This window comes from Castanea sativa, chromosome 6 (assembly GCF_040712315.1).
Source record: "Castanea sativa cultivar Marrone di Chiusa Pesio chromosome 6, ASM4071231v1".
Lineage (NCBI taxonomy): Eukaryota > Viridiplantae > Streptophyta > Magnoliopsida > Fagales > Fagaceae > Castanea > Castanea sativa.
Genome location: NC_134018.1, coordinates 59712799 through 59724590, shown reverse-complemented (window position 1 = coordinate 59724590; position 11792 = coordinate 59712799). Strand labels below are relative to the sequence as shown.

The window sequence follows — 11792 nt, the reverse complement described above, 5'->3', positions numbered from 1 at the left end:
GTCCTCAACTACTTGTTGAACTCAACATGCCATATAGTTGCGTTGCATTGGAGGAGCCATTCAGGCAGGTATGATTATTAGTATTTATGAATTACGATTTCATTAAATTTTATTTTAAAGTTTAAGATAAATTTTGACTTTTTTCCTTATACAGGGGATCCCGTTAGAAAATTTAAAATATATCAAGTGTGGATCCTATTAATCCATTATGGAATTTCCTGCCTTGTGCACCCCAAACTTAGAGGTATTGGACCTTTCTAATTGTAAAATTTAGTTGTGGTTGATGAATTGGTTGGATCTCTTGATAAGCTTGAAATCTGGATCATCGAAGCTTGTGAAAAACTTCAAACACTTCCAAGAAGCCTTATGCTAAGATCTCTTCAATATTTTGATCTCCGTGATTGCTTAATGCTAAGCCTTATGCTTAATGCTTAATGCTTAAGAATGAGAGGCAATTCCTTGAGGGGAAATTTGCAAAGGAGGAGGTCATATAGGTGTTGAAGGAGATGAAGGGTTACAAAGATCCAGGTCTGGATGGGTTTACTAAGGCATTTTTTCAAAAGGTTTACTAAGGCATTTTTTCAAAAAGTGTTGGAGGGTGGTTGAAGCAAATGTTATGGTTTTTTTTTTTTTTTTTTTTGTGTGCAGATTTTCAAAGGCATTGTGAATTTGAAAATCTCTCAATGCCTCCTTCCTTGCATTAATTCCCCAAAAAGAATAATGCCATTAATTTTAGGAATTTTTGGCCCATTAGCCTTGTGAGAAGTGTGTATAAGTTTGTAGCAAAGGTGTTGGTTAATAGAATGCAATTCATATTAACTCATCTTTAGTTCACGTAATGCTTTTGTTGGAGGCAAAAAAATATTGGATTTGGTTCTTATTGCTAGTGAATGTCTGGCTAGGAGTGATTTGTAAGCTAGATATTGAGAAAGCCTACAATCATATGAATTTGGACTCATTGATTTATCTATTAGATGGGATAGGATTTGTGTAGAGGTGGAGGAGGTGGATGCTTTGCTTGTGTTTCTAGTGTCTGCTTCTCAGTTCTAGTCAATGTTCCCATGCTGGCTTTTTGTAGCAATTCTCGGGGTCAAGGCAAGTGGATTCTTTACCACCACTTCTATTTATTTTGGCCATTATTAGTAAAGGTGTCAAATGCTATAAATGCTATAATTTAACATCAAATTTTAAAAAAGCACCCTCCATCAAAGGTGCTAGATGTTATAAATTTTGACATTTAGCTACAGTGAGCTGCTATCTCTAGCAGCCCATTGCAGCAAGATGTTAAAAAAAAAATTTGTTTGTTTAATGAAACACTGTAGCAACAATGGATGTAATTATTGATTTAAATGAATATAGAATAAAAAAAATATTTAAATGAAGTGGTAAAATAATAGAACCTTTGATATTGGGTGTATTGTAAAGTGAGTTGTTAAAATGAATAAAATAACTTTTTGAGATGCTAAATGCTATATTTTATATCATTTTTTATGAGAATGCTCTAAAGGTGCTAAGTCAGATGCTAAAGGAAACTAGGGGGAGAGGTTTTATCCGTGGTTTTTGAGCAGGGCCTAATGTGTTTGATGGTTTGAGTATCTCACAGTGACCTACAAACTAGGCCCCACTATGTCAGGGTTTGATATGCCTGCAAGAATCAGCCAATCTATGAAAGAAACGTGTTTTGCTATCCCCTCTTTTAATTATAAAACTTGTGAAATTTGACGCCAAGAAATTTTCTCTAGGGTGACTAACACTAAGTGTTTGGTATGATTAATTTTGCCAACTTATTTTATTATTCAACTTATTTTTATTACTATTTTATGACTCTACTGCACTTTTTGGTATTATTCATGGGTCCCACTGTACTATTTTAACTAACTTTTACATTTATCTACAGTATTTTCAGCAAAAAGTTTTTAGTTTCAGCAAAATAAGCGGATCTTAAACAGACCCTAAGTTTGATTCCTCGTTGTTGATAATTAAAAATGTGATGATTTAATATTTGGGGAAGGGAGATTTGAATCATGGATGTTTCTATTGAAAACATTAGGAAATGCCATAAGCACTGTTTGATTCTTAGATTTGGTTACTTTATGCACAAGCATCCTTTAAGTAATAGGAAATGAATAAGGTGAGAATAGGTTCAATCTAACTTGTCATTTCACTGTTGTACCGCAATGCTAAACATGCAAAGCTGTGGACAAGAGCATATCAAACTAGGTATCAAAGGTAAAGCAAGATGTACCACTAAGCTGGGCAAATAATTTTGTTTAAGTATTATAAACCAATCCATTGGATCTGACGATATATTATGTTGTAGTATCAAAACTCACAGATCTACTCAAGCTACAATTCAGATGCTGATCCCTTGTTCAGCCACACTTTATTAATTGGATTTGTTGAGCTCATTTTGCAGTCCCATACTCAGTCACTATGTGCTTCAGCTTAGATTCAGATATGACAAACTTTTGCTGAGAATTGCCAACAGTAATGTGATTGTATTCTCATCGACATCTGGAGAAGAAGCATACTCAATTACCTTGTTAAGTAAGATCCGAGCGGAAAATAAATGATAGTGTTGTCACCAATTATGCCTAAAGCCCCTGTGCTTCATTGTGAATGGTATAAGAGAAATGTTATCTAATGGACGTCCTTTATCTTGTCAGTTTTTTATAGCCAGCAGTCTGAAGGGCAAGCATCATTTAATCATTAACAGTACTACCTCGATGGAAAATAGGTGTCAGTTATAGAAGAGATAAAGCCTTCATAACAGTTAAAGGAGGTGCTACATAATAAACAGAAGGTTTTGGTTGTGAACAACCTGATTTTCGCCAGTGTCAACAACTTGTTGGCCTCTCTGTAGCAGTGCAGGAGATGGACCTCTTGGAAAGCTTGGAGAATGGCCTTGCAATTAGCCACCAATGGCTGTGTTAGTCTGTTAGTGCAAGTGATAGAAAACTGAAAACTGAAAACACTGTAGCAAAATAATTTTTAAATGTGTGAATAATACCGTGGGACCCATTTTTAATAAAAAAAAAAATATGAAAAGTGAAATTTGTGGGTCCCATAAACAGTACACGGGACCCACAAATGTGCTGAAAGTCAACAAAATCGGCTACTGTTCATGCACAGTAACATGAACAGTAGCCTTGTCCCCCATGAAACGCGTGCAGCAGAAGGAAAAAAAAAAAAAAAAACGCTGAAGTCGCAGACGCAATAATTTTCATCCGTATCCAAACTCAGCCAAGGTTAACAATTTTAGTAGTCCACATTGATTAATAATTTGTGAACATTGAGAATTTTAGCCATATAAAGGCTATCCCTTAAAGCCCAGAGCTTGGCAGAAGGAACTGAAGTAGAGCCCATTGATCTTGAGAAGGAACCTTGGCTGGTGAGGGTAAGTAATTTATTTGAGCTAATTAGGTTATGAGTAGAACAATTTTCTCTAAATGATTAAATCAAAATTTAGTACAGTGGCTAAGAAAGGGAGAATGCAGTAGATAAGACAAGATATTGCATTAATTCCCTTGAGCAATTTGGTGCAAGAATTGAATAATTATTTGATTTTTGAACCACCTAGACGTGACCATTTGGAAAACCTCAGATATGGAGAAGGTTTCACCGTTGTATGATGGGTCATGCATCTTGTTGAGTTGTAATACTCTTATGGCCCATGAGGCCAGCTTTGGTAAAGCTTGTATGTCCATCAACCAGATATCAATTACCTTAATGCGAAATTGGATCTTTGTGAACCCTAGTTTGTGACCCCAATGTTAAAATTACTTGGGAAATATTTATTTTCTTTTACATCCTTCAATTTTTAGGAGGCACTTTGTTTAACTTTCTTTTTTGGATAGATATTATAAAATAGTAATGTATAACGTTCGTTCTATGATGACTACTTTTTATCATTAGGTCAAGACACTACAATTGGTTTTTGGTGTAAATCCTTTGTTCAAAGACAAGAAACTTTACTATTTTTTTTTTTTGAAAAAAATAAACTTTACTAGTTGAGCTAACTGGAACTCACTTTGCATAACTTGTTAATTAGATTTTGTTTGCCAGTTGGACCAAGGAATTTTACCAAGATTTTAAATTCCGTTCCAGTGCTTAATTTGGTGCACTTACTGCCATGTTCTATTTCTGTCTAAATTCTATTGTTTCGGATGAATTATGGTTGTTTCGATCTCTCAATTTTAGACTATTCTAGAAAATGTTAGATTTTTTAAAATGCTAAAGCCTAAATTCATTACTTGACTCATTTTATTCTCATATCAAATATAAAATCTTGTATTAGTTTTTTTTTTTTGCTATCAAAATCTTGTATTAGTTAATCAAATATAATGAAATATAAAGTTATATATATATATATATATATATATATATATATATATATGTATATGAGATTAAATTCTATAAGGACGTGATGTAAAACCCATGTTTTACCCCTTCAATCCCAACATGCCACATCATCTTATCACATATTTAAGAATAAATACAATTACACTCAATCAATTCTAATACCCATATATAAATCCAACCAAATTGAGAATTTATCGAGATGTTATTAAGTGTGATAGGATATATTAAATTTTAAGTAAAATACTGATGTGGCAATCACTTATTGGATGGTGTAAAACATGAGTTTTACACCCCATCCTTATAGAATTTAATCTCTCTCTCTCTCTCTCTCTCTCTCTCTCTCTCTCTCTCTCTCTCTCTCTCTCTCTCTCTCTCTATATATATATATATATATATATATATATATATATTTAGTGCATGATCCAAAAATGATGTGCACTGGTGCACATCGGTATCGGAATGTTCAGTACCAATTGTCAATTCAAACGGCCTTTCAAGACCTTGAGTTGGACTCCGCTAAAACAATGCAGCTATATTATGGATAAACAGAACTAATTTCTTTCATGCCTTAACACAAAGTGGATGTCTATTTTCCATTACTTCATTGAAAATAAAACAAGAGTTCGACAATGCATCTTCCAACAATGTGGTAGGGAATCGTAAACAGTAACCAAACCTCTAATAAGAAGAAGCAAAAAAAGGGGGAACCAATAGTTGTATTAAACTAATTCACAACATGTGTCAAAATATGATTTGTTTAAAAAATTAAATCAAATTTGACTGGCAAAATAACTAAACAATTAGATTGAATTAAAAAAATTTTAAACACATATCATGCCAAGATTAACCATAATTAGTAACCAAACCACCTAAGTGATAAATCATTTTATGCACTTGTTATATGTAGCAAATATATCATTGTACACAAACCCCAAAGGCATGTGGAATCCACATGTTGTGAGACTGCAACTGCATAACACGTAGGTGCATAAGATATCTCCCCCCCACTTAGGAAAATTTTATTTTGTATAATTGTGATTTGTAATATGTAATATCCCTCTCACATGAGTCCACTCTCATATGAAAAAGGTTGCATATCATGGTTACACTTAATATTGTAACTAATTGTTAGGAGATTGGTGAGAGTAAGTCTTGAGTGCTCAAGGAGATGAAATGAGTTTTGTTTTAAAGGATTATTAATTTCAATCTCTTGAAACTATTGGATCTTTAGGTGGGATTTAGGTCAGACCATGACTCAATTTATATTAGGAAGTACATGAAGCTCCCTTATCATTTAAGTTTAAGCAGTAATATTTTAGAAGGTAAATGTTTAATTGGGTTTGTATGATTGCTACAATTGTGTTTATTGCCTTTCCAGGTTGTGTTGATTATGAAATTTTTTATGAAATATTATGTAAAACATATGTACAATTTTGTAGTTTCTTAATTACAATATATTAGGTTCTCTAATTAAATTCAAATACATAGTTAGATTGAATTAATTGTCTTTGAAAAAAATATTGTTGATTATGTTTCATTAGTCAATCAACTATAACAAGGATAAGTCTAGTGAAAATCTTGTCACAATTCGGTTGGCTGGACTCGAACACTGGGGCCTCTTAGGTGTGAGGAGAGCTGAGTTTAATGGATAGTTAAATCAGTTGTAGTCTATGTCATCTTAACAGGCAACACCAGTTGAATCTATAACTGCAAACACGAAGATTGTGATTGAACATATTTTCCAAGCCTCGAATAAAACATGTGATCTTTGTTTTCTCTCTTCTTCATTCATTTTTTGTTTCCCTCTCCTCTCTATTGCTAGCCTCCCCTCCTCTCTCCCAGAGCTCACTCACTCCACCACTCCTCATCGTATGACTCAACCCAATTCCTTTCACACCATCTTCACCTACCCTAACCCCTCTAGATTTCCAATAATTATGGTTTTGAGTTGAAAAATTATTATTTTGTAGGTAATGAAGTAAGGCTATTTGTTTTCTCTGAAGGAAAATTTATAATTTCATGTAATATATGTCAAATCTTTAGTCCTTACTAAATTTGGTAGTTCTAGCTCAATTGACATTTTTTATGCATGCATAACTTAACAAAAAAATTAACAAGATTGTTTACTTCATATCTCTACCCGTTCATAACATTGTTGACAATTAGTTTCTTTTTGACTACTTAGATATTCATGCCCATCCTATAGGTTGATTCCTTGTTAGGCCGTTATGAGCCTGCTACAAATAACACTGCAAAGGCATGGGGAAATTACAATGTGGAGAAATGGGAAAAATGTAAGTTCCTTTGTAATCTTGAAATGGGGAGTAATGGGAAAAATAAGGAGAAACAATTTAGAATTTTTGGGTTGGGTATTGATTTTTTATTATTATTATTATTATTATTATTATTATTATTTTCCTTGTGTTGAGCCCGATGTTATATGTGGGCCAATTGCCCAATAAATCTCTTCCTTGGCAGTTATGCTCGGAGGCCCACGATGTAGCTAATAAGGGTCCTTTTCATTTGGTAAACCAATTTTGTTGTCTTTGTTGTGCACTAGTGTTGGGCCTGCTGGCTCTAGTCGGGTAATTTTATTAGAGATAAGAGAATTAGTTTATGAAATATTTTATTGAAAATAAAATCATTATTTTTTTTTTACAGATTTTTATATTTCTCATAAAAGTGGATTAAAACTTTCATTAAATAGTCAATTAACAAATGCCCTAAAGACACCCATTAACAGGACCCACTTTATAATATGTTAGTGGGTGTTTGATTGGACTCCTTAAGGAGGAATCGAGTGAGTCTCATTGCATTGAGTAGTAAAAACAAATAAATAAGAACCTCTTTAATTGAATGTTGTGATTCTCCCAAAAAATTTGATTAATTACAAATAAAAACTCAACCTTAATCAATGTACTTCAACACTCATTAAATGAATCTTTATTATGGTTTAAAATTATGTATAAAAAATAGGTGTAAGGGTAACTTTTTAAAGAAAACTGTAAATTAATTATGGGAGCTTTGGTAATAAGGTTTCACTTAAAAATAAATTATCTAACAGTTTTAATACATTTATAATAAGTCAAGTATACTATATAATTTGTAATGTTTAAATTAATATTTACGACATTTTTTTAATGACATGAACACATTTGAAAATATCAAACTTCTATTATATTACATATATATGATAAGGGAGGGAGCCAAGTTAAGAGTTAAGACCACAAATGGGCCCATCTGCCAAATAATTTGTTTACTAAATAATTTATATATTGTCATTTTACTTTCTAAAGATTAAATTAGTTGATTTTTTTTTTTAAAATGGTTACTTAGCTTATAACTTGTGGTCTTTCTCTAAATAATTTTTTTTTAAACATAAAATACTTTAACAAATTTTTTTTCTATGTATTTTGTGTTTAGGTGACTAAAATTCTTTAGTAAACAAAGGAAACAAAAAAAAATCTTAATTGGTACAAGATTAAGGGCAAACGAAATAAAAAGTAAAAAAGAGACTAAGTGTAATTAAGATGACATAGAAGCCCTGTCCAGCGTCTGCGTTTTAGCCCAATTTTTTTTTTTGCTGGACGCGCTATTCTCACTGTTCATTGGCCATGAATAGTGATTTTAGACTAATAAAGAATGATTTTATGAGTGAACAGTATTTTTACCCATTAAAAAATTATTTTACTACAGTATTTTTAATTTTCAATTTTAGTTTTCACTTTTTAGCTGTATGCAAACAGATGTAAGGTCTTCAAGAAAATTTACTCTGACCAAGGAACACTAATCCCGATTTCCTTTACCTTCTTTTTCTTTCTTTCTCAGTGCTCTCAATTTGAATCAGTCCAGTAGATGGATTCTTGTGGTCGTGGGCTAGTTGAGAATGAAGAACAGGACTCGATTGTAGTCGAGGAAGAAGAAGAAGAAGAAGGAACCGAACCAAAACTCGAAAAATCTGAACTGTAACTTCTTTTGATATTTGATTCCTGAACATTGTAAAAAATTTCAGTGCACCAGCAGTATACCTAGCTCTTCCCCAAACAACCTTCACCAGCAACAGTTTCTCAATACATCTCGCAGCGTAATAATGAACTGTTGCTGTGAGTTTTATTGAGAAACTGTTGCTGGTGAAGGATGATTGGGGAAGAGCTAGGTATACTGCAAACGACATTGCTCCATTTTTTGTTGAGCTGCTGACCAACCTATTTAATGCATTCAAATTTCCAAAGTCCGAGGAGAATCAATATATAATGAAGTGTATCATGGGGGTTCTTGGGGTAGCAGAAATATCTTCTGAGGTTGCTGGTGTTGGAAATAAAACAAAATACTGATGGGCCTTTCCTCAGTTACTCTCACAAATATCCACACACTACTTAGTGTGTAGAAAAGACTCACACTCACAAATTAAATAAAGAGAGAGAGAGTGGAGAGGGAAGAGTTAGAACTCTTTAAGGTTTTGTATTTCTCAACTCTTGCATAGAATTTGACGGATGAATGAGTTTATATAGTACACCATCCAACCTTTAACTCTCACTACATTTATTTTCTAACTCTTACATTCATAAATCTCACACATAACTTCAATAAACTTCCCACTACATTAACTTATGAAACTCACTTATTTATGAAGGATTAATTACAAACAAGTTTAACTTCTAACATCCCCCCTTAAACTTGTTTTCTTGATTACTCCAAGTAAGGCTCGCAACTTGTTGAATATGTCATACTTGAGTGGTTTAGTGAGTATATCTGCAACCTGATCATGTGACTTCACGAACTCAAGATGAACTTCTTTTCTTGCAATACATTCTCGAATAAAATGATACCTTGTGTCGATGTGCTTGCTTCGGTCATGAAAGACTGGATTCTTTGCAAGAGCTAGTGCAGACTTATTGTCCACAAATATCTTTGTAGCTTCTTCTTGAAACATTTGCAACTCTTTCAATAAACTTCTAAGCCACTTTGCATGACAAAAACTAGAGGTAGCAGCAACGTACTCAGCTTCACAAGTGGAAAGCGTCACGATTGGCTGCTTTTTGGACGTCCATGTAAATGCAGTATTACCCATATAGAATACAAAACCAGTAGTACTCTTTCTATCATCCGTATCTCCGGCCCAATCACTATCACTGTAGCCAACAAGTTTAAAATCTTTAGAGGGTGAATACAACAGTCCATAATCCAGTGTACCTTTTAAATAGCGAAGAATTCTCTTGGCAGTCTTCAAATGAGTCATCTTCGGTGCTTCCATGTAACGACTAACTAGTCCAACGCCAAAAAGAATGTCTGGTCTTGTACATGTTAGATACCTCAGACTTCCGATCAAACTTTTGAAGAATGTTGGATTAACCTTCTCTTCATCAACATGCTTTGACAACTTCACTCCACATTCTACAGGGGTGCTAACTGGATTGGAATTTAACATCTCAAACTTATCGAGAATATCCTTCACATAACCTTCTTGGGAAATAAAAATCCTATCCTCCATTTGCTTCACTTCAATGCCAAGATAATAGGCCATAAGTCCAATATCTGTCATTTCAAACTCTTTAGTCATTGCTTTCTTGAAGTCTTCAAACATACTTGGATTGTTGCCTGTAAAAATCAAATCATCTACATACAAACAAACAAACAATTAAGATATCTCCATTTGTATGCACCTTATAATAAAGCGCATGTTCATGTGAGCATTTAGAAAACCCATTAACCTGGAAGTATTTGTCAATTCTACTATTCCAAGCTCTTGGCGCCTGTTTTAGGCCATATAGAGCTTTCTTTAACTTCAAAACTTTATCTTCCTGCCCCTCTACAACATAGCCTATAGGCTGCTCAACATAAAGTTCTTCCTCAAGGTAGCCATTCAAAAATGCGGATTTTACATCCATTTGAAAAATTCTCCATTGATTCTGAGCTGCTAAAGAAATTAGTAATCGTATAGTTTCCAAACGAGCAACTGGGGCAAATACCTCATCATAATCAACACCTTGCTGTTGACTATACCCTTTCACCACCAATCTTGCTTTGTATCTCTCTACCTCTCCTTTTGCATTCTTTTTCAACTTGTACAACCATTTTACACCAATTGTCTTCTTTCCAGTTGGAAGAGTTGCAAGCTCCCATGTATCATTCTTCTTTATTGCCTTTATCTCTTCATCCATAGCATTTCTCCATTTTTTGTCTCGCACTGCTTCTTCAAATCCTGTAGGTTCACAATCAGCAAACAGACAAAAAAGTGTTACATCATCAGTAATCTCTGTTGAATCATAAAGATCCTGGATACTTCTCATTTTTCTTGGTCTTTCACTAGAACTTCCTTCTAGTAAAGATGATGATGATGGACTTTCATGAATGGGAGATGATGCTGCTGGTGATGGAGGTGGAGTGGTAGGCTCTTCCTGAACTTCATTCCCTTGATCTTCCTCTTCAGATAGAGGAAAGAAATCATACTTCTCCTCTTCTTGGGTACTCCAATCCCATGTGCCTTCTTCATCGAATTCCACATCTCGACTAACAATGACTTTTCCAGTACTCGGATTATAGAGCTTATAGCCCTTAGAGCTTGGATCATAGTCAATGAACACATACTTCTTGCTTTTATCATCTAGCTTGGATCTCTCTTGATCTGGTACATGTGCATATGCAATGCTCCCAAACACACGAAGATGGGAAACTGTAGGCTTCTTCCTACTCCAAGCTTGTTGTGGGGTTTTTCCTTGTACACTTCTTGTGGGGCAACGATTGGACAAATAGATTGCACAATCTATAGCTTCAGCCCAAAATTCTTTAGGCATTTTCTTGCTCTTCAACATGCTTCTGGCCATATTAAGAATTGAGCGATTCTTTCTTTCTGCTACACCATTCTGTTGTGGTGACCTTGGAACTGTTAGAGGGCGGCAAATCCCATTTGCTTCACAAAATTCTTTGAATTCATTTGATGTGAATTCGCCTCCTCTATCAGATCTTAAGGCCTTAATTTCATGACCACTCTGCTTTTCTACAAATGCCTTAAATTTCTTAAATGCACCAAATGCTTCAGATTTCTGCTTCAAAAAATAAACCCATGTTTTTCTACTAAAATCATCAATAAAGAGAAGAAAGTAGTTACTTTTACCAAGTGATGATGGCTTGATAGGTCCACACACATTAGTATGAACAAGTTGCAATGGCTTGGTTGATCTTGTACTAGCTTTTTTTGGAAAGCTTTTCCTTGATTGCTTGCCAAGGAGACATCCTTCACAAAGCTGGTTAGGATGCTCAATGGAAGGCAATCCTCTCACCATCTTCATCTTTGTCAACAACTGTAGTCCTCCAAAGTTTAAATGCCCAAATCTTAGATGCCAAAGCCAAGAAGAATCTTTAAAACAAGCCTTCAGACATCTAATAGCATCAGTTTAAATATTTAACAAGAACATTTTATTTCTTATCAT

General features: G+C 34.0%; 1 long non-coding RNA gene across 1 annotated transcript; it reads left to right on the top strand.

The window, feature by feature from the left end:
* Positions 1 to 6338: 6338 nt before the first annotated feature.
* LOC142639270 (uncharacterized) lies at positions 6339 to 8285 on the top strand. Its single transcript, XR_012845152.1, has 3 exons — positions 6339 to 6383; positions 6569 to 6656; positions 8191 to 8285. It is a non-coding gene; the product is annotated as an uncharacterized LOC142639270 (long non-coding RNA).
* The last annotated feature ends 3507 nt before the right edge of the window (positions 8286 to 11792 follow it).